This window comes from Alligator mississippiensis, chromosome 4 (assembly GCF_030867095.1).
Source record: "Alligator mississippiensis isolate rAllMis1 chromosome 4, rAllMis1, whole genome shotgun sequence".
NCBI classification, from domain to species: domain Eukaryota; kingdom Metazoa; phylum Chordata; order Crocodylia; family Alligatoridae; genus Alligator; species Alligator mississippiensis.
In genome coordinates, this window is record NC_081827.1 from 26,973,301 (window position 1) to 26,996,649 (window position 23,349).

Genomic DNA, 23,349 nt, shown 5'->3' on the forward strand with positions numbered 1-23,349 from the left:
ACTATGCTGAAAACTCTAGCATCATTCATGGTACCAGCAACTGGTACTGAGACGATCAATATATACAATATATAGAGGATAGCCACCGCCTCCCACCCCCTCACAATAAACGCTGCACTTCTGTCTTGTTTAAGAACGCTGTAACTTTATAGTGCTATAAAATTTGTCTAAATTACAGTGCTGTAAAACATGCATGGAGCACTTCTGTATACACCCATAGTCCTTCTCAGAAAGTACAGACAGAAGTGTAGCTCCTGGGTCTAATTAATGGTGCTTCACAGAAAGCTCCATGAGTTAGACCAATCCTCCTGACCCAAGAGATGTTAGCTGTTGGGTCAGGAGGATGGGGGAATCGAGTTCCAATTTGGAGCTGATCCAGGGAGAGAGGCTGAGTCTCTGCAGCCTCTCCCCCTAGCTCCACCCCTTTCTCCCAGCTCCGGTTCCATCTTAGGATGGGCGGAGGCAAAGGCAGGGGAAGGAGGTCCACTCTTGGGTTTTCCCAGCCATGCTGGAGGGGAAGGGTGGGTGGACTGGAGTCCCTCCACCTCAGGGAGCTCCAATCCACCCATCCTGCCCTCCAGCATCAGCTGGGCAACCCCCAGAACGAGCGCTCTCTGCTCCCTTCCCCCCATCCTATTCTGAAAACAGCACCAGGACCAGGGCTGGGCTGCATCAGCCGAGCCCTGCTTCTGTCAAGTGCAGACAAAAGTTACTGAGTGCGCTCCATTTTAAAGTGCCTTCATCTGAACCCTCATGTAATGAGGGTTTGAGAGTTCTGATTTTCATGAAACTAGGCCCTTTTAAAGTGCTGTTCAGCCATGCACTTGTGTTTGGTCATGTCTGTAAAGTGCTTTCAGGGGCCAGATCAGGCAAAAATTGTCACTTCTGTTTGTGCCTAGAGTCAACATGGTTTCTCACCAGCATCAGAGATGGTCAGTGACTGACAGTGCACACTGACTAGTTCAGACTACCAACCTAGCAAAAGCATTATTTACAAATAATACATGCTTAAGCTGGTATACAATCCATTATCAGTAAGCTTGCATCTAAATCATATGCAGTAGCTTGGAAAAGCAGAGTAAGAACCTGTCTTCCCTCATCTGCTGCTCTGTTTTCTGCTCCCTGACACTGTATTGCCTACCATCTCCCCAATCTATCACATGCCACACAAACAAGATGTCCATGCCACTTAGCCACCCCTGTCCTAGATTATGTCCTGTTTTAAAACAATATAGTATCGCATTCAGTGCCAAAGTTCATCTTACAGAAATTTCAGCATGTCCAGTCTAGCTCAGTTTTTTCAACAGTCTATGATAACTCAATTACTGAAGTCTGGCTGCATACCTATCCACCCACTGAAAAAGCCTTTCTTACCGTGAATCTCACCTCTGACTTGGAAACTGCTTGTAGGGTGTTCCTGACACCCTCACTTTTAAGACAGTCTTCTTAGCTGCCATCCCACCAGGCAGGAAGGTCTGTATTTGAAGCTCTTATGGCTGATCTGACACACACAGGTGCACAGTATAAGAAGACAGGATCCAAATGAGTTCTCTTTTTAAACCTACTAACAAAACAAATCAGCTTCAGGTCTGATCGGTTCAATCTGGGGTGTCAGTAGAATTTCTTGACTAAATCTGAGTGAAATGGGTATCAGTCTACTGTATTATGAGAGTGCACAAATAAATAGTGGCCGCACCTTACAAAGAGAAGGATTTGGGAACTCTTAACATTTGGCAGTTACTTATTGGAATCCCCAAGCTGAGTCATGACCTTGGTTACAATGCAAAAGTTGAGCTAATTGCAATCTATTTTTAAGTTATTAGCTTTCTGAATTAGACATTGGTAGGCAGAGGCCCCTAAGACTGTTTGATAGCACTTTTAACTCTCAAATGAGCATGCGAGGAAGGAGGAGATGGTCACAGGTAGAATGCGGCTAGATAGGGCCCAGCCTTCACACAGACCACTGGCAAAAACAGAGCAAGCCCTGAACAGGAGGCGATGTTATTTTATTTCATTGTTATTGTTTCTTCAGGGCAGAAATGTGCGTGGCACTTATGAACCCATCAAAAGCAAATATAAAGTCTTGATCTTACAACCACTTCTATGCATTTGAGTTAAAATAATTTTAATGAGGATACTCTTGATTTGAATCTAAAGGCCACAGAAGTCAAGAGAAAGACTCCATTTGGCTCTAATGGACATTGAATCCTGTGGGCATAAAGCTAAGCACATGCATGTGTGAGCCAGACTCTCCTCTCATTCTAGGGTAAATCAAAACTAGCTCCAATGAAAGCCATTACATTCTTCTGCTGTACTGCTAGTCTGAGAGGAAAACGTGCGTTTATGGGAGTAATTTATTACACAGACAAAGGAAAGGGGGAGAGAGATCATAAATTGAAATCTGGATTGTTTAGGCCCAGGTTTCTTTTGGGCCTCATGGTTGTCATATACTATTCATGATATCAAAAATACAGTTTGGATGTTGCTGCCCTTGAATGCCCTGGGACTGTGAATTTTGAAAACAAACATTAAAGTTGGGGCAGACCTGGATTTCAGCAGGGTCTGATGCCTGCATGGTTATTACTTTTCTAAATTAGCTGCTGCTTAAGATCCCCAAATTCACATTTTTTATTATTATGACATTCAAAGGATGCATTTCAGACACCGAGCCTGCCTTCACTTAATAGCTTTTGTAGAGGTTTTATTCATCATCATAGTATAAATCAGCAGTTCTATGAAGGCAGCAACGGTAATATAAGCAGAGGACCTAGCTCAGTATATTTTTGAGGTTAGAAGGGGGAAAACTCACTCAATTATTTCTGAAGAGAAGTTATAAGTTCCAGTGAGAATGCTGTATGCAGAGCTCTCTGCAAGACTAGTTCAGAAATCACTGAGTGATGGACAAAGAGCAAGAAGCAGGGGAGGGGATCTCAAATAAAATGAGTCTCTTGATCCATCCGGGGACCTAATCAAAGGCATGTTTTTGGCAATTATACACTGGCTAGTTTTAAAATGTAATTTAAAACCCTAGAGAATAAAAATGATCATCAGCATGCTCAGTAGCCATCGCTGCAGGGGGTCAGATCAAGTAATAAAGGAAAAAATGGGCCATTTCAGGTCTTCTCCAACAGCTAAGAAATAGCACATTAACTTGTTACTTAAGAATTTGAATAAGAAGGGCACAGCTGCATACAGTCTGCTCAACTGTAATCTCCAATACCAGCTGAAAGGTGCCATACAAATGTAAGTCATTATCATCATCTGTGTAGCCCCAGGACTCAATAAAGGGTGTCTTAATGAGCCAATGGTTCATGCTTTGGGTGCCTGGTGAGGCACAAGGCCAACAGCTGAGTAATTTCAACAGCTGAGAAGTCCATTAGTTCCTTAATGCAGGCACTAGAAAAGCTTATTACAAGTCTTATTTAAAGAGGGACATTTATCAAAATTAGTTCTAATGTAATTGCTCCTGTGCATTTTCTTGGACCTCTCTGTGCTGTGGAAGGCAGGGAAAAGTAGTAAGAAAAAAGTGAGGTAAACCATGGTAATGATTCCCCTCCCCTCCTGCCCCAGCTTCCTTTCACAGGACAGTTATGAAGAGGGCAGCCAGGATCCCTGTTGAGCAGAGGACAACAGAGTCTGTTACTAATTTCAGCCTAAAATTTCTTCTTCCTAGAATGAAATCAATAACATAACTTATGTGGGCTCAGAGCCTACCTAGAAAGAGCCAGCACATCCACACAGTTATCTTAATATTTATTCTCCCATTCTTCAGGCTTCTTGGATCCTCCATCCTCTTCTGGCATGAGCAGGGTTCTCAATAGTGCTTGACCTGCCACTTTAAATTCTCACTTTTTATTAGAAAACAAATGGAAATAAATCAGCTTCTATGATGTTTCTAAGGTTTTGTAACAAATCTAATTAGAAAGTGAAATTCAAATGCAGTGAAGCAGGAGATAGCTGGAAAAGTCTCCATGGCAAGAGAAAAGATAGGAAATCTGAAAACCAACCAAAACCTCCATGCTGCAGTTAGGTTCCAAGATGACCCAGAAACATATAATTTCTGTACTACCCATTAAAATAGCATAAAATTAAAATAGCATAAAGTTGAAATGAACTGGAAATTGGACTATTCTTGCAATTATATGCCCCTATTTCTGGTGATCATATTTAGTGATCATAATTCATTTATATACATTTCTTTAGGGAAGACTTTAATGCAGGTAGTGCTTCATCAAGAGAGTCAAGATTCATGTCATTCACACTGACTAACCAAGGTCACGATCATAATTTAAAAAAAAAAACAACAACAACAACAACAACCATTGACATGAATCAGATACTTAAACAGGCCTCTGCTGGAGAAATCTGAAGGAATACATAACTATTAAGAAACAAAAGTATCAATTTATTCTAAAGCATGGAGATAAAAGGGTACAATCATTACTTATATCAGCCAATTGTGATCGTCACCGTTACAGCCAAGCAGGAAACTTTCTGTCCTATGAAACAGGAAATCCTGTTTTGTGCCAAATGGGGACAAAAATGCAAAAATCTCAAAAATTTTCAAGAACTGATCATCCAGATTGGCTTTTCTTTTTCCCTGGATTGGGCCAATTTAAACATTTTATTTAGAAAAATCTCAAAATGTTTCATTTTCATTTTTTTTTAAACTCCATCTGTCTGGATATATAGTAACTAACATTTTGAAAAATCATTAGAAAAAAGTCCAAATGGGTTGCTTAAAACACTCTGAACCTCCCTCCCACCCCACTTCCAATTTTTTTTGGAGTCTGGAGATTCATTGAAATCAGGTCTTTAGCATGAACGGTTCTGGTTTTGATAAACTGGCATTTTCCAAAGAAAAAGATACTGGAAAAATCCCAGCCAGTTCTGTTTGCTGCCCATCTTATTTTTTCACTACTTTCATAACATTCAGAATTTTCTGTCTGTTTTCTTTAGGGGGAAAGCCTTTCCTCCTACCACTAAGAAAACCTGATAACTCCTTTTCCCTGTGTAACAGTAATACTATTTAGCACTTTGTGCCTTCAAAGCACTGCACAAATGGTAATTAATCAGCTTAACAAATTCTGTAACTGACTGGCTTACAATAGTGCACTGGTAAAAACGTTGCTCTGAAAATATAGGTTCCCAAGAGCTGAGAAAACTAGATCCATTTGTTTTTAACCTTGTACTGGAGCTCAAGGCTCTTCTGAGGTTTATGTTACATGACTTGCTGGAGGGTCAATGAGCATGTTACTATATTTTATTGAACTTAATCTTCTGAAGCATGTTGACCTTTCAGGAAATAGGAAGTTCAGCTCCTTGGTATTAAAATTATGGGGCACTAGTACACATTCACAAATCTCAGATGATTTACTTTAATTCAGATACAGAAGTCAATTCAAAAGAAAACCTGTTCCTTGTCCCTAAACTTTGATATGGTTAGTTTTCAGAGTGGAACTGCATTCTGAAAACCAGTGAAGGGCTCAGGGGGGTTGTGGGACTTGCAGAACACATGCTGGGACCGTTATACTCCAGCAAATTTAACAGCACACGCTTCCAGCATGATGACGTGGGGAAGAGCTAATGCAGTCCTAGTCTGACGGGAATTTTGACAAGTAAAGAGGGGGGATGAAGCCATGAGCAAAATATTGTGTGTAGTTTGATGTTCACATTTTGAAAGAGTTGAAAAGCTACAGAGGGTTCTGCAAAGAAATAAAAGAAAAATACAATCTTTGGAAACATAAATGAAAATAAGAGACTAAAATTCAATTTAACATTGGAGCAGATAACTAATTCCATGTTCATATCATCTCCAGGCTAAGCTCAGACCCACCTCCGAGAAATGAGTGCCCTGCTCTTTTCTTCTCCCCATGTATCCAAGACTAGCAATTCAGCAGAGTAGACAGTTTACAGCAGTCATGAGTTTGAGTTTCTCTTTCTTGGGAAGAGACAGAGTGGCACAGGTGCACACACTAAGGACCTCTTAAAGGCATCGACTCATTTGGCACAGGTGTGTGCAAAGGGGCAAGTGAGAGGACCTTGTTTCTCATCGGTGTTCCTGGCTTTGGCAGTGTAGCAGAGTAGATATGGTTTAAGTTATATCTTAACTAGGTATCAAATTCTTCTGGCCCCCCAGATAGGCCAGAAGACCCATCCTGTACACCAGATGCACAGGGCTTATCCAGCATAGGTGCTGAATGCAACACGACTTTGTGCCCTGTGCCCCTGCATGCCACAGGCTGGCATGTGCTCCACATGGTGCATAGGGCTGGAGCTGGTGCACACACTGCACAAACAGCATGGGGCCAATGTGGAATGTACTTGCACGAGGCATGCAAGGCTGGTCTTGTGTGAGTGCCATATGACTGGTCCCACGTGCTGCATGCAGCCAGCTCCAGCCCCATGCACCACGTGCTAGATTGGCTCCATGTAGCACAAGGAGCATAGAATCGTAGAAAATTAGGGTTGGAAGGGACCCCAGGAGGTCATCTAGTCCAACCCCCTCCTCAAATCCGGACCATCCCCAACTAGATTAGGGTTACCATATGTCTAGGGGTTCCTGGCCATGTCCTCTTTTTGGATGCTTCGATCTTGGTCTGTGCAGTTTTTTAAAATATGATTGTGTGCATCTGCGTAGCAGGGGGCTTTGTGGCTGGCCTGACCGCATAGGGTTGATTCCTGTACTTGCAAGGGCAGGGAGGGGGTCTATGGCTTGGGAGTGAGGGGAAACAGAATGGGAAGGGGCAGGGCACTGCCATATCACTGACCCCTCCCCCACACAACAGGTGTCCTCTTTTTAGAATTGGAAATATGGTAACATTAAACTGGATCGTTCCAAGCAGGGCTTTGTTGAGCCAGGTCTTAAAAACTTTCAAGGATGGAGATTCTACCACCTCTCTAGATAACCTATTTCAGTGCTTCACCACCTTCTTAGTGAGAACGTTTTTCCTAATATCCACCTAAATCCTCCCTTGCTGCAACTTCAGACTGTTGCTCCTTATTCTGTCATCTATCACTACTGAGAACAGTCCAGCTCCATCCTCTTTGGAAACCCCCTTTAGTTGAAGGCTGCTATCAAATCCCCCCTTAGTCTTCTCCTTTGCAGAGTAAATAAGCCCAGGTCCCTCACTCAGCCCCTCCTCAGAAGTTATGTGCCCCAGGCCCCTAACCATTTTCATAGCTTTCTGCTGGACTCTCTTCAACTTGTCCACATCCTTTTTATAGTGTGGGCCCCAAAACTGCATACAGTATTCCAGATGTGGCCTAAACAGTGAAGAATAGAACAGATAATTATTTTCCTCAGTCTGCTGGAAATGCTCCTACTAATGCAGCCCAGGATGACGGTAAGCTTTCTTGGCAACAAGGGCACACTGTTGGCTTATATCCAGCTTATTGTCCACTGTAACCCCCAGGTCCTTTCCTGCAGAGTTGCTGCCCAGCCAGTCAGCCCCCTAGCTTTTACTAGGGCATGGGATTGCTCCATCCTAAGTGCAGGATTTTGCACTTGTCCTTGTCGAACCTCATGAGATTTCTTTTGGCCCAATCTTCCAATTTGTCTAGGTCTCTCTGAATCTTAGCCCTACCCTCCAGTGTATCTATTACTCCCCCCCAGCTTGATGTCATCTGCAAACTTGCTGAGGGTGAAATCCATCCCATCTTCCAGACTTAATGAAGATATACAAAACCAGTGCCAGGACTGACTCCTGGGGCACTCCACTTGATAGTAGCTGCCAGCTAGACTTTGAGTCATTGATTACTACACAAGCCTGAAAATCCAGCCAGCTTTCTATCCACTTTACAGTCCCTTCATCCAACCCATACTTTCTTACCTTGCTTGCAAGAATGCTATTGAAGATGGTATCAAAAGCCTTGCTGAAGCCAAGGTATATTATGGTTTCCCCACATCCACAGAGCCAGTTATATCATCATAGAAGGAGATCAGGTTGGGCAGGCATGACGTGCCCTTGGTGAATCCATGCCAATGTTGAGGAAGGATGCGAGGTTAGGGCTAGTGCAAGCTGAGTGCAGCATGCAGGGCCAGTGCAGGACCCGCAGGCAGCACTGCAGTCCAGATCATTGAACTCCCAGGCTGCGTCCAGACAAGCACGACCATGCGGTATGTAGCATCACAGACATGTCTGTGTTGCCACATACTACACATTAGTTTGTTTCCCATACTACAATGGAGCAGCACAGAGCACAGAGGGTTTTTGTTTTTTTTTAACCCCTGGATATCCAGGGGTCAAAAAAACCCATGGAAAACAAAAGCAGAGCTGTGCACACAGTGACAGCATGCAATGCCCAATGCTGGAGCCTGGTTGGCCAGAGCTACACTCCACTGTTGCCCAGGCTCCATGCAGCAGGATTGCTGCTACTGCAGACCTGGGAAGACCCCCCAGGATCCCAGGTAAGGCAGCTGGAGCCAGCCCAGTGCTGGCCCCAGCCTCCCCTACCCCATCCAGAGTAACTTGCTGTACACCAGGGCACGTGTGGCACAGGTGTTACCTGGGGACAACTAGTGGCAGCACAAGGTGCACCGCTGCTAGTTATACCTGGGAACCAAGTGTCCGTGCATGGGGCTGCGTCCAAATCATTATCACCCCTGGTTTAAGCAATGTGCAGACAATGCGTCCTCTCTAGGAGAAAAAAGCCTGTTTAGGTTTTTGAACCAGGTGTGGAAAAGACAAATTTAAATTTTAACAAATGTTAAGATGACCAAGGAAAACAGTAGGGATTTATTTCTATTTTCCAGTTAAGAATTATGATTATTTATTTTTATTGTAGTAGTGACCTGTAACCCCAGTCTACGCCAGGTCATTCTCATGCTAGACACTGCAGAAATGAGTAGAAGACAGCCCCTGTTCATGAAAAGAATGCCACTGATGATTCAACATAACAAGACCACAGTTGAAAGAATGTAGTCAAAGGCTGAACAGGCTTCTCAGATCATGACATAAGTGATTTCATACTGTTTAGTCACATAAGTGTCAACCCAACCCAAACCATACGTCATTAAATGGGGCAAAGTTTTCATTCATGTGAAATGCTGTGTTTAAGGCCAGCAACTAGTCACTCAGTCCAACATACCATTCTAGAAAGCTAAGCTAGCCTCTTCTCTTTGCATATGTGAAATAATATTTATTCATTACTCACTGTCAGTATAGCGTTTCATTTTTTGAGGCATCTAATTTCCATTAACAACTCTAAATCTCTTCAAATAAATGTGCACGCTTGGCTCTCTAGATTTGTTTTTTTCTTGATTAATGCATTTCTAATTCACCATAACTCTGGTCTCTGGGCATCCAAATATTATAAAATACTTACCCGCACCAAGATAAGACTTTCCCTTTCCTCTTTCTTAGTTCAGCTGCTGTCTTAAAATAGTCAGATTCCCACAGCTAGGGTCCAAGAGTGCCTTGGCCAGGCAACATGTGACAGTGAGTTAAAACAATGCCAAAAGAGATGAGCCTCGCACCCTACTCTGAATGTGGAAATGCTGGGACTCAGCATTTCAGACTGTGGTTTTCTCCCTACCTGTGGGCCCTTCACTGAACAGACTCTGCAAGCTCTAAGGATCGTTCATACAATGACTTCTTGACTATTACAATGGAGTTGGACTCGCTTACATTCCCATGACATACTGAAAGGCCAAAAGTGCCATACACCAGTTCCTATAACTAGCCACATGAGGAAAAAATCATATGATCAGTGCCCAGGAGACATGGTATACCCAACCATCCTCATTGATGGTGTCCTGCTTTCGCAGACAAACAGAAAAGGAACTCTTTCTGAAGCTACTGCTGATGCTCTGGGTTTCATCAGTGGAATAGCAGGATAACATGGCTAGAAAACAAGCTTCGTTTATGGTGCTCAGCTTCTGGTCAGGCCTGAGCTGAAAGCCTAAAGTACATACTTCTTTCCAACTCTAGTTTTCTTTGCTGGGAATATTCTGAGTCACAAACAACTGAGAATAGCAAAATGATCTCATAGATCAGTTGCTAAATATACAGGGAAGGGTTTAGTTACAAATGTTCTGACCTAGTGGTTTATAATGCACCCAGTAGAGGAAGGCAGGAAAGATTCCTGGATCCTGCCACCTCTGAAATTAATTTTCCCTTTATTGGCAATAACACAGTTTAGTTTGTGTACAGTCCAGTACTGCTAGATGTCAATCTGCAAGAAAGACTTGTAAGAGCGCATCTCTTTTAGAAGCATGTGCAGCTGAAACATACAGGAATGGGACATGCTGAACACGGACCATGAACTCCACAAAACATACCAAGTACCAATAAAGGCTGAGAACAGTGGGAATACTGTCATCAGAAATTCCAACATAGAAGACAGGAAGGACTCAGGACCTGTTCCTAATGGGGTAGAAAGATAACTGAGTGGATTAATGGAAGACCCTTGGAAAAATATACCATAGGCGTGATACTTTTAGACTGGAATCCTAATACTACCCTGAAAGCTTGATTTACTTTCGACTCCAACTTGGCCTACCCCATTGACCTTGCATACTGCCTACCCCACTGGCCTTGCATCCATACTCAATTTTCAGTATTATCAGGAAAATCCTGAGTTTATGCTAGTTGAGTAAAACCATCTCCCCCAACATCATACATTGTGCACCACCAATGTTCTGCCAATACAACACCTGTGTGGATGCTGCATTGACCGTATCGATGCAAACAATCCTCCAGCAACTCTCTCTCAACATCCCTATCCTTGAGACAATGACGACAGCTCTCGACACAGTTCTGAATTCTGCTGCCCAGAGGTCACAGGGACCAGAAGCCTCCCAGTCCCTGCCATGAAAATTCTCTAGTGAACTTTGGACATCTCACATCCTGCTAAACTACATTTACCCCCTTAGCACATGGGATATTATGGCAACCCTCTCCAGGGACTACCACCTTGACAGGGTGGAGAGGTTTGTGTGTAGTGATGACCTTAACAGCAACAACATCAGGAGTCTTGCACTCCTGGTAGGGTCACCCATGGTGGCAAGGTATCAGATAAAGTGCAGTCCAACACAACATAGACCTCAACAGTGGAGCGGGCAGATGTAGAAGGCATACTTCTCAATGGCTGTGAAGGCGGACACAGGCTGCAGTGCAAGAGTAGCTCCAGTTGTTTTGGATTTCATTGCCACTGGACACAGGTTTCTCCCAGGTTTCTCCACGCAGTTGTCAATGTGCAACGGCCTCCTTGCATAAAGCAAGTCACATATAGACTTCTCCCACTGATCCAACATCTACTACAATAATCAATACCAATACCCATAACTTCTACAAAGTTCTGCAGCAATAGATGAGTGGTGATGGGGACAGATGAAGTCATCGCCAGGAGTCCCTGATCCCAGATCCACACGCAGGCAGTGGTCATATGATGGTTGCTTCACCCTTGATATGGGACAGGAGGGTGATTTGGCAGCTGTGACCATGACCGAGCAATCCTTTTTAGGATTTCCTCTGCTCACCATGCATGGGGAAGGGACTAGAAAAGGTGCCCCCAAACATAGGCTATCCCCATTTTACCTTACCTGACTGGACAGCTGCTTCTGGGAGAATCACTCCAAGCGTGGTCAAAACACAGAAATGTCATGTCCTGGAATGTACGAACCCTACTAGATGATGCAGACAGTGACATCTGAATTCAGAACAGTTATTGTCACCTGAGAATGCACGATACAATATCGCTATCACTACCGTCAGTGAGACCAGGCATGCAGACGAAGGCCAAGTGGGGGGGTGGGCAGGGGTTGTGTGTTCTTCTGGAAAGGGAAACCTGCAAGCGACAGGTGAATATATGGTGTTGGTTTCACCATTAAGAACTAGATTGTCTGCTGAATGACTGAATTCTGTTGGCATGAATGACTGCCTCATGGCTTTCTGTCTCCAACTGACCAACAATTCGTTTGCTACCATCATCAATACATACACCCGAACACTCGATGCAGAGGAAGAACAGAAAGAACAGTTTTATGCTGTCCTTGATGAAATCTTGATCATCATCCTTGGAGACTTCAGTGCAAGAGTTGGCCAGGACTTTAAATATGTGGAGGGGCACTATTTGGAAGGAAAGAGTGGGCAAGGACAATTCCACCAGCATCCTTTTACTCTGTAAATGTGCAGAGCATGACCTTGTCATTACTAAACACTAGTTTCAGACAATGTGACACGTACAAAACAAAATGGGAACACCCTCACTCAAAACAGTGGCATCTCCTCAATTACATCATCACAAGAGCACGTGTTCTAAAAGATGTCCATGTCACATGTCATGAGAGGAGCTGATGACTGCTGGATCGATCATCATTTAGCGAGATCCATCATGTCCATCTGGGTTGTGTTGAAACATTGAAAGCAATCCCAATCAGTCCAAAGACAGTACAACATCAAATGCCTTCAGGCCCCTAGATACTGCAAGGTCCTCCAAACATATCTCAGTAAAAAACTTGCCAATCCTAGGATTGAAAATGATAACATTTATTTTCAGGAAGATTGGCAAGCTCTAAAAGAAACCATTCAAAAGGCTTGCACAGAATCCATTGGCTTTATCACCCAATGCCATCAGGGCTGGTTTGATGAAAAAAAAAAATGCTGAGATCAAAGCCCTTCTCAAAGCAGAAGAGAAAAGTTTTCTGTGACTGGCAAAACCATCTAGTCAGCAGCAAGGAACTTTTTGATGGCTTAAAGGTAAAGTCCAGAGAAAGATTAGAGAAATCAAAAAGAAATGGTGGGAAGATAAGGCGAAAGAAATCCAACAATTTGTTGACAATTATGACATGCAGAGATTCTTCAGTGCAATCAAGAATGTGTGTACAGACCAAATTCTTGCAGGCTCACCCTGCTTAGATCTGAAGACGGCAGTACACTCAAAGACAGTAAGTCCATCAAAAACCACTGGAAAGAACACTATCAAAAGCTCCTGACCCGAGATTCAAAGGTGACTGATGAAACCATCAAATCTATCCCACAGCATCCAGTAAGGGAAGCACTTGCCACTCCACCAACATCTAAAGTCCACCAGGCAATAAGACAGATGAAGAACAAAGCATCTCACCCAGATGCATACCAGCTGAGGTCTTCAAAAGTAGGTGGGGAAGGTATGACCAACGAACTCCACACACTGTTTCTTAAAATCTGGAACATTGGGGAAATTTTCAGTGACCCAAGGAATGCCAATACTGTCACCATTTTTAAAAAGGGAGATAAATCTGACTGTGGAAAAACTATCAAGGTATCCTCCTCCTCTTCATCACTGGCAAGATCCTAGCTTGAATTCTGCTGAACCAACTGCTCCCTCTTGCCTAGGAAATCCTTCACGAGTCTCAATGTGGCTTCAGACCATCAAGAGACACCATGGACATGATTTTTGTAGCTTGGGAGATCCAGGAAAAATGCCAAGAAGAACACCAGAAAAGGTATATGGCATTTATCAATTTGAAGAAAGCATTCAACTCTGTTAACCATAAAGCTCTATGGAAGATCTGATGACCAGATGATTGCTTCCATCTTATGCAGTGGCTCTGCTATGAAGCCCTTCGCTGTTCGAATTAGTATCAAGCAGGGCTACATAATTAAACCAATTCCGTGTTCCATCTTCCTTGCGGTCATCAAGATGCTCATCCATGGCTATCTGTTACATGGCATCAGCACCGTGTACATGGATGGGAAGCTTTTCAGTCTTTCCCAGGCCCATGTGGAAACTAAGGTTACATCAGCCTCAACTGTGGAACTTCAGTATACCAATGATTGTGCTGTCATTGCACATACAGAGAGGGACCCACAAACAGCCCTTAACTGCTTCTTTCAAGCATATCAGTGCCTAGGACTGACTCTTAATGTCAGAAAAACAAAGTTTCAGCAGCCTATTCTACCAGTCAACTCCCACGGCGAAAATCCTTACTGATGGACAGGAGCTGGAGAACGTTGAACACTTTGTATACCTCAGCAGCCATCTCTTAAAGAAGGGCAACATCAATGAGGAGATCCAATATAGCAGGGGTTCCCAAAGTTTTTATGCCATGGCCCAGTAAACCACAGCTCAGAAGTGGCCATGGGCTGGCAAACCAGGGTCCAGCAGTTGCAGCTGAGTATGGCCAGAATTTCTGGCCAGAAGACAGGTAAGGATACCCTCATCCCCTGGGTGGGCCAAACCCTGCCCTACAGTGGGCCCTGTGGAGGAAGCCGTGGCCAAACCACCCGGCTCTGGGGGGGGCTGCGGTTTGTCGGTCTGTGGCCACTTCTAGTCTGGCAGCTGACCGTACCGCAGACCAGCAGTGGGCCACGGCCTGAGGATTGAGAACCCCTGCAATATAGGATCTAGGGTGCCAGCTCTGCCCTCAGAAAACTGTATCATTGTGTGTTCAATGATCATGACACCAGCACTAAAACAAACTCCTATTATACAAGGCTGTGGCAACCCCAACTCTTCTCTATCGCTGTGAAGCTTGGCTGACCTACAAGGTTGTTCAGGGCAACCTTCACCAGCATTACCTCTGCATAAAGTTGGAGGATCATTGTATAAATTCCAGTGTGCTCACCGACACTAAGACCACCAGCATGGAAGCATTGATTACTCAACATCAGCTGTGGTGGACAGGGCATTATGTGCTCATGCCTGATGTATGTTTACCAGAACAACTGCTATACTCCCAACTCAGCCAAGGAAAAAGGACACGTGGGTGCCAAGGACACCCTCTCCTGGTGAACATTAAGAAGTGTTGCACTGACACCAGAAACTGGGAAAAACTAGCCTGGGACACAGCTATATAGCAATGCCTTGAGAGAGAAGGTACATTTTACTTTGAAGAAAACCTGTCTTGCCCTGGGGGCAGAAAAAAAATGACAGAAATGGAAGGAAAGGAAACAAGACCGAGAAATCTGTGGCTTAACTGTCCCCTTTAACCATCACCTGTGGTGTCTGCCAGAGAGTTTGTGGCTTTAGGATTGGCCTTCTTAGACATCAACTGACTTATCTACACTCCTTTACTTGACCCATGGGAATGATTATCCTAGACCATGAGGAATCACTGACAATGACTATGGCACCAGGTAAAGGAAAGTTCAGGTGAGTCCCATGCTGCTGCCAGGTCTAGAAAAGGAGTGCTGGACTCTGTTAACCTATGAGGAGAAAGGGGAATGCAAGATGAGGAGAAGGACCACCACAGGAATAAGAATATTTATTTGGATGTTGCAAAGAATAGATAAAAGCTGGTGTGAAAAGGATGAGCAGCAAGACTGTGCAAAGGGGAAAGAACTGCCAGCAGGAAACAAGGGACTTCCCAGCCCTGGACAGCACCCCATCATTGTCCCTCAAGTGGCTAAAAATATACTAATGCCTAGATGGAAAAAATCCACAAGAGCCAGCAACCATGAGCTGGTCAAAAGGAGAAGTGCAGGATGGAAAATGCAGAGAGTTCTCAGAAAACCAGCTAAATACAACCAACAGCCCAGAGGTGGAACTGAAGGAAGAGAAAGGGATTTTGGTTATGTGTATTACCATATTACTATATGCTTTTTTCCTTATACAGTTTGTTGAATGGTCCTGAAATGGTTTCCCTTGTTCCCCCTGCTCCCTCTTAAAATGGCAATTGAATGTGCACAGGCAGGAATCAAAGGAACTGCCTGTTTAAGAATCTGGCTTATTTTAACAACATGAACTAGCAGTCAGAACAAAATAAAAATAAAAAAGGGAGAGAGAGAGAGAACACAATATTCTTAACATCCTACAACTTTCCCCAAATGCATATTTTTTTGGCCAGAGCAGGCTAAGAAAATGTCTAGCAAAATAAATCAATAACTTAAAAAAAATAAAGGTAGACATTAAAATTGGTACCTGAACATATAAAATCAAAACTTACACAACTAGAATAGACAAACCAACATGCATAGAAATCCCTTCAAGCAATTGAGTAACCGAGGCTTGGATTCCACAAATAAAAGTGTAAAGGAAGTGCATAAACATAATGAATACAAGACAGTTCCTTGCTTCTCTTGTCTGAGTGCAAAATAAGTATCTTGTATCCAGGTTATAGCTGTATTGGTCTAGAGGTAAAATCATCTCTACTATGAGTCCTGATTGCTATCTTTTATTAGACCAACAAGATTTTTGCAAAAAAAGTTCTTTAATGGCAAGCCTTCAGGCACAAACACCCTTCATCAAGCATTGGAGAAAAGATTGTAAAAGTTCTCTTGAGTAGCAATGAAAGTTCATATTTCATAGGATTTCACAAAGGAGCCAATAGATGGAAAACTCCTCCGGGCAGGCAGTTCATAGCTGGTATGGAGCCTCTCGCCTCCTGTGAGGATCTGTGATGATGCAAATTATCTTGAAATGAAGGCAGGAGCAGTCTCTCAGGTTTCAGGTGATCACAGTTGCTTCCTGCTTTGGAAAACATGAAGATTTCATTTAAAAAAAATGGCTAAAATTTGATATTGATATTCAATAAAATGAGCATCTTACCTGCTGTGCTTGGATTCAGAGGTGGGAAGAAGTAGAGATTTTTTTTTTTTTTTTTTTTTTTTTTTTTTTTTTTTTTTTTGCTTTTTCAGGTGCTTGGCTTTGAATTAATTTGCAGAACTAAGCAACAGAAGACACCTTTCTTCTCTTTCAAGCTGTTCTCAACACCCTTGCCCTCCAGTACATTTTTACTACAGTTCTCTAAGTACTTGTTAAACTCTGTCCCCACATTTCTAGGTTGGGCTTCTTCATTTCTCTGACTGCAGTAGGACATCTTCCATACCACTGGAAGAGTTGCCCATATACTCACTGCACTGGGACCTGTTGAACTGGTCTAAACATGCAGCCCTGAAGTAATTTTGACCCCCTTCATATAGCTTATGGCTCTTTTTATGAGAAAGATATTGAAAATGTTCCCAATTTATCTTTTCCTGTCTGATAAGCCTTTAAATCTATCAATGTCCATTTGTCTTTTCTGGCTGGGTTATCCTCAGGAGGCACCTCCTTTAAATGCCTGAATGACTTGTGAGAGAGGACACTTTGCTGCTGGCCAGATGCCCAGTTTCTGGCTTCAAGAGTCATGGAAGCAAAAGCACCCTAAGTTCCTGTGAATATCAGTTGAAATTTCAACACTACCAACATGCTGATGTAAGAAAAGCATCTCTGCTTGCAGCTTCTCCAGAAGTCCTATATTCCTAAGAGAATAAGCCTCACTCACCTTCCCTGAACACCTGTGCTAATGCCAGAGAAACATCCTCCGTGATCCACTTTGCTTTCATAATTGGAGAGATGCACCCCTTTCTGCTCATGTGAAAAAGCAATGTGTATGGATGGAGGCTTGTGGGGAAGCAGAACCTGGATATGCATCTCGACTGTTGTCATACTACACGTTAGGAAGCCATTTCTTCAAATCCTTCTATTATAAACCTGCAAAAGTTTGTGCAGCAGAACATGGGTATGGCCTTGCATACTTGGATCCCTGCCCCCCGACAGAAGATTTTGTGCCATGAAACTGATTGCCAGCTGTCAAATAGCAATTCAGAGTTGCAGGTTTCCAAAGCACAAATGATACCTGTGTTGATTGGCAAAGCAGCTGTCTTTCTAGTATATCTTCAAAGGGGGAGCTTGGCATGTAACTCCATGACTGGGGTCTTTCTCATCCAAAAGTTCTGTAGCTCCCATCAGATTTGCATCTGGTGCCACCATCACTGCTTGCTTCACAGGCCCAGTAGCCTAGCACCATTGCGTTCACTGGTCAGTGACTGTCCACAGCCCTGGTAATTTCCATGCAATGCCTGCATTTTTCACTCTTCTGCTTCCTTATTTTCACTGCTGCATGCAAAGAACTTCTGGTCACTTCGGGGCTTGTTTTTACTTGAGGCAGCAAAGAGGGGCAGAGGGGTGTAGAAGGGCTGGAATTAGGAAGAGCATTACAGGATTGCTGTTGGCAAATTTCTGGTGCTCGAAGGCTGCTTGCTTAAGTGCAAACATATAGCAGAAAGGGGAGGGATGCAAGGCCAGCAGGAGCAGTATGGATTTCATACCCAGATACCTTGTACAGCCGCCAGGGTTTACCTTAGGGTTTTACATTCCAAATTGTGGTGGGCATGGGCTTCAGGACAACCTTAAGGTTGATCCTACTTATCAGTTAGAGAGACTCAAAAGCAATATTGTTGCTTATATACCAGTGGTAATAGCCTTGGTAATAAATAGGAGGTGTGGAAGATACTCATAAACAAGAGAAAATACAGTCAGTCTCATAATACTGAAAGCTGGTGAGACAGATCTTATAAACTATTTAGTACAGTGTGCTTGTTACAACCTCCCCCATCAGGAGAGAGTTTGAGGAGAGATATGGGTGGTACTTTACATCCAAGACTATTACCTGTTTATAGTCACAGACCATTCAGACTCGCAGGACATTGCTTGCTAAAGAACTAAAGTTCTAAATAGCAGAACTAAAAAGACAGAGTAATGGGTGGACATCTTTAACAGACCACCACATTTCACTAAAGAACAAGATGAACTGCTCTTTGAGTATCTGTCTCAAGAAAAGTAGTTATGCTGAATGGCTTCAAATCTAGGGGACATTTGCTAGACAGCTCCTGTGACTGGTAACAATTTCCTCAGACTTCCAAAAAAAAAATAAAAAAATTAAAATGTCTTCACATAGAAAGCCCAATGCCAATACTGGACTTAATTCTGATAGAGAAAGAAGAGCTAATCATTGACCTAAAAATTGCAGTTGCTAGGTACATCTGATAATGATCTGGTTAAATGTACTTTACCCAAACAGCAGAGTACGGCACTAATCAGTAACATACATATTAGGGATGTGAAAGGTTAAACGATTAATCATTTAACTGACAAGTGCATTGATAACTGGTTAGCTTACTGGTTATTCCTTAGCTCCAGGGATGCTCAGTCTGGCAGGGAAGGGAGGGAAAGGGAAGACATGTGGTGACCCAGCAGGGATCAGAAGGCAGCAGGGCAGGCAGGAGAAGCAAGGAGGAAGGGAAGGTGGGTGTGTGAGGATGGACTAGTACCCATAGCTATGAGGAAAACAGCAAGCAACCGAATAATTCATCAATTAAGCAATTAGCTGCTTGTTCACAGGTGCTCCCTCCCTCCCAGCCAGGGCTTCAGCTGAGCTGTAGTGTTTGGCTGAGGTTGCCTCCTCCCCCAGTCAAAGGCCTCCCAGCAGGAGCTGTGTCCCAGCTGCTGTTATCCATCAATCATTTAACTGATAGAATTAGAGGTTAAACAAATATTTTTAAAATATATTTACATCCCTAGTACATATCTGGAACTTAAAAAAAAAAAAGAAAGTTCCAAATCTTAAAGCAATTGTTGGTATGGCTGATTGGAACAATAAATGAAGAGCATTAGTAAAAAACAGAAATTGTTCAAGAAATCCCACTGAATGTCCCAAAAGACAACTCTGCACAACCACAGACATACACTCCGCTCCCCACCACAACAAACTTACACTGGGCAAGAAGCATCCCAGATTAAAAGATGTGGAAGTGGTGATAAAACTTATACTGAAAGGAAGAACATATAGAGGATGAAAAATGGAAATAGCAATGAATAAAAATTGAAAGTGAAATACATAGGTGATTGATAATGAAAGCTAAAAGGTGCCAATGGGCAATGAGTCAAAAACCTGAGCCAATTTTTAAAAACATACTGGGAACAAAAATACCTTATGTTGCAAATAGGTACATTGCTAGATGCAAGTGTAAGATAAGACAGAAATGTTGAAGGGGAGGCTGCAGACCTGGGTCCATGGCCCAGTAGCTCTGGCATCTGGGGGCCTTCTCCGGCAGGGCTGAGGGCGGGGGGGGGGCTGCAAGTGGAGAGCGAGGGGCTTGGACCTGTGTCCTGGTAAGCAAGGGGGGCAGGGGAGCTCTGATTTTCCATGATAAAAAATCCAAAATCAAATAGCAAAATTTATAGGTATTTAGAATTTATTAAAAAGTGATTGAGGCACTGGTAGGCTTCTGAATTGCTTTAACGTTGTAAATATATCAACAAAACATTGGTGTTCAATTGCTACCTATATATAGCAGTGTTTCATTTTAATCATGGATTTGGGGGTTTTTAATCAGAGAATTTGCTATTTTTAAAACAGAGAAAACCAGGATCCCTGCTTATCTCAGAGTTGCAGAGGAGCTAGCTGAGGAGGAACTAATTAACTACTGCTAGTTATTGACAAATCTTGAAAAACTGGAGAAAATTCAGAGAAAACATAGTTCCAAGATTTAAAAAAAAGGGTGAAAAGGATGGCTCAAGGCATGGTAGAATCATACAGAATCATAGAAAATTAGGGTGCAAGGGACCTCAGGAGGTCATCTAGTCCAGTGTTTCCCAACCTTTTCCAGCCCAAGGCACACTTACATTAATAAAAATGTTCCACGGCACACCTGTTAAGGCATTCCCCCTCCTCATACTTAGTGTAGCTCATTGTCAGGGCAAAAGTCCATGGCACACCTGTTCATTTCTGACAACACACTTTTGTGCCGCAGCACACTGGTTGGGAAACACTGATTTAGTCTAACCCGCTGCTTAAAGCAGGACTGCCAAATATATCATCCTAGTCAACACTTTGTCTAGCTGGGTCTTAAAAACCTCTAAGGATGGAGATTCCACCACTTCTCCGGGTAACTTGTTCCAGTGCTTTACTATCTTTCCTGCAAGAAAGTTTTTCCTAATATCTACAGGGGTGTAGGTTGTAGCCATGTTGGTCTAAAGGACCTAGGCAGACAAGGTTCTTTGGGTGAATCCGATATCTTTTATTAGACCAACTTAAATAGTTGGAAAACAATTATAATAATTGTTTTCCAGCTATTTAAGTTGGTCTAATAAAAGATATCGGATTCACCCAAAGAACCTTGTCTGCTTATTTCCTAATATCTAGCTTTCCTTGCCACAATTTGAGACCATTGCTCCTTGTTCAGTAATCCGCCACCACTGAATAGTCCAGCTCCATCCTCTTTGGAACCATTTTCAGGTAGTTGAAGGCTGCTATTAAATCACCACTCAGTCTTCTCTTCTCCAAACTAAATACACCCAGTTCCCACAGCTTTTCCTCAGCAGTCACACGCCTCAGCCTTCTAACCATTTTTGTTGCCTTCTGCTGCACTCGCTCCAATTCGTCCACATCTTTTCTGTAGCAGGGAGCCCAAAAGTGGACACCGTACTCCAGGCATGGCCTCATCAGTTAATTAACTGGCTGGTTTCCTGATTGGCTACTGGAGCACCACCTATCCATTTAGTCCCAGCTGTAGCAGAAGACTCCAAGCCAGCTAACAGTTCTGACCTGTCTGCTTTGGCAAGCCTTCTGGGTCCTGACACCAGAGTGGCTCTATTCTTGGACTTCAGCTTGTAGATTGTCCCTTGTACTTGGTAACTCAGCATCTGATTCCCAGACCCTGCCCACAGATCTCCCTCTAGTCCAGGTAATTTGGCTCCCAAACCCTGACTCAGTCTCTGGTCCCATCCTTCCCTCATGGCCTAACCATTAGGCAAGACCACCTACACCTGATCACTGACATGTACAGATAGTTCATAATCTTAGAGCAGAAGCTGTAAGTTACACAGACATTTTCCAAATCATCACAGGAATAGAGAGGTTCAGAAGGCATAGCAAGATAGAAGTTCAAGTTGGATAGACTCTGCCTTGAAATAAATGTAATTGTTTAAATAGACTACTACCTCATTCTTTTCTGTTCGCTTCCTGCAGTACACAACAGTTTAGTCTCTTGACAACTGAAAAGCAACAGTTGGACCATAATAATAATAATAATCATCATCATCAAGATGCTTGGTTCCTGAGTTGAGCTCAATACATTGGTACACACCGATATCTGGGTGAAATTTAACAGCCTGGGATACACAGGAGGTCAGTCTAATGACCTAATGGTTTCTTTTGGCCTGTATCATATGAAGCATCACAAAGTAGAATCATCTACATCATCTTGTTGTATATCATGAAAGAGTTCCAAATTCTTTGTAAGGAAAAAATCATATTTAGTAGTCTGGCAGGGGAGTGTCAAAGACACAAGTATGTTTTAAGAGACTAATGGCAAAAAAGTGTCAGGTGGAAGAGAGCACTACATTACAGAACAGAAGACAAGCCTCCACCAATCCATACTTGATAAACTTCTCTTCATTTCAAAGTCTATGCCAGCTTTTCTTTGACAACCTTTGTATATCACTCCGCTTCTCTCTCAACGTAATGCTTAGCATTATGATTACATTCACAGGAGGAATTAGAAACGGCGTACTCACCCTTTGTGCTCCCTGGACAGCTCATCTCTGTTGGCATCCCACAGGGCTTTGTGCTAACATGCCCTTGGGCAGGGCCCTATTGCAACAAAGGAAAGCTACTGACATCCATTCCAGAATCTTCAATAATTAAAATACTTACTGTGCAGAATGGGTCAGGATTTGAGTATACACAGCATGTTTTCTTTAGTCACACCAGTCACCAATGAAATTCTGTAGGAACAGAGTTGGTGTCATACATGGTTCAGGTAAGAGGCACTGAAGACAAAGCTCGTAAGAGTAGGCTCTGTAACATATAGCGGTCACTATGTTGTAAGCACATTTTCAGGGGGAGGGGAGAAGGGGCTTAGCCCTGCAGTGGTTTAGTGGCATTTACTCATACAAGCAGTCTTTCTGCCTAAAGGTTTTGTGCCTGCATAAAACTTGTGGGATTAGGTCCAAATCCAGTTACTGAAGAAGGTGCTTGTTCAGCTGTGTGCAAGACTGAGACAGTTTTTAACTATGGAAGTAAAACAAACAAAACCAACCAACCAGTTTTAGATGTGTAAGACTGAGAAGGTTGAGCTTTCCAGGTAAATTGTATGTGCTAGAAAGACTGTAAATGTAGTATGTTTAAAAATATTTTTTAAAGTCTTTTTTTTTTCCTTAACACCCCCCCCCCCCCCTCCGCAAAAACAGAGGGTAAATGCCAGGATTATGGGAGAGCAGAAAATCCCTCTTGATAGCATAGAACTTCTCCCCTGCCGTCATACTTCCTACAGCTACTTAAACTTTTGTTTTTACTCTTTAAACCTCTGCAGAGTTGCAGTTTGACGCTGTACCCTATGAAAAAATAGGGCTGCAATAAAGGTAGATGATCGCCTACAGTAGCCTCGTCTGAAAAATTGATCAAGATGCTTAGTGATGGTGGTTAAATAGTTAAAATACCAACACATTTCTAATCTGAGCCCAGGAACAGAGTAAATGAGAATCAGACCTTCAGATTTAATGGACCCAAACCATTAATGTGTAGAGCACAAATAATTTTATATATTAGTTAGTGGGTGCAAGAAAATCAGTGCGAGGAAGTCTAGTAATCTGGAGAAAGTC

At 43.0% G+C, this 23,349-nt stretch overlaps 1 long non-coding RNA gene across 1 annotated transcript; it reads right to left on the reverse strand.

The window, feature by feature from the left end:
- Positions 1 to 12,470: 12,470 nt before the first annotated feature.
- Positions 12,471 to 22,896, reverse strand: LOC132249968 (uncharacterized). Its single transcript, XR_009461516.1, has 2 exons — positions 22,403 to 22,896; positions 12,471 to 16,395 (listed from the first exon to the last, which is right to left on the reverse strand). It is a non-coding gene; the product is annotated as an uncharacterized LOC132249968 (long non-coding RNA).
- Positions 22,897 to 23,349: the final 453 nt, after the last annotated feature.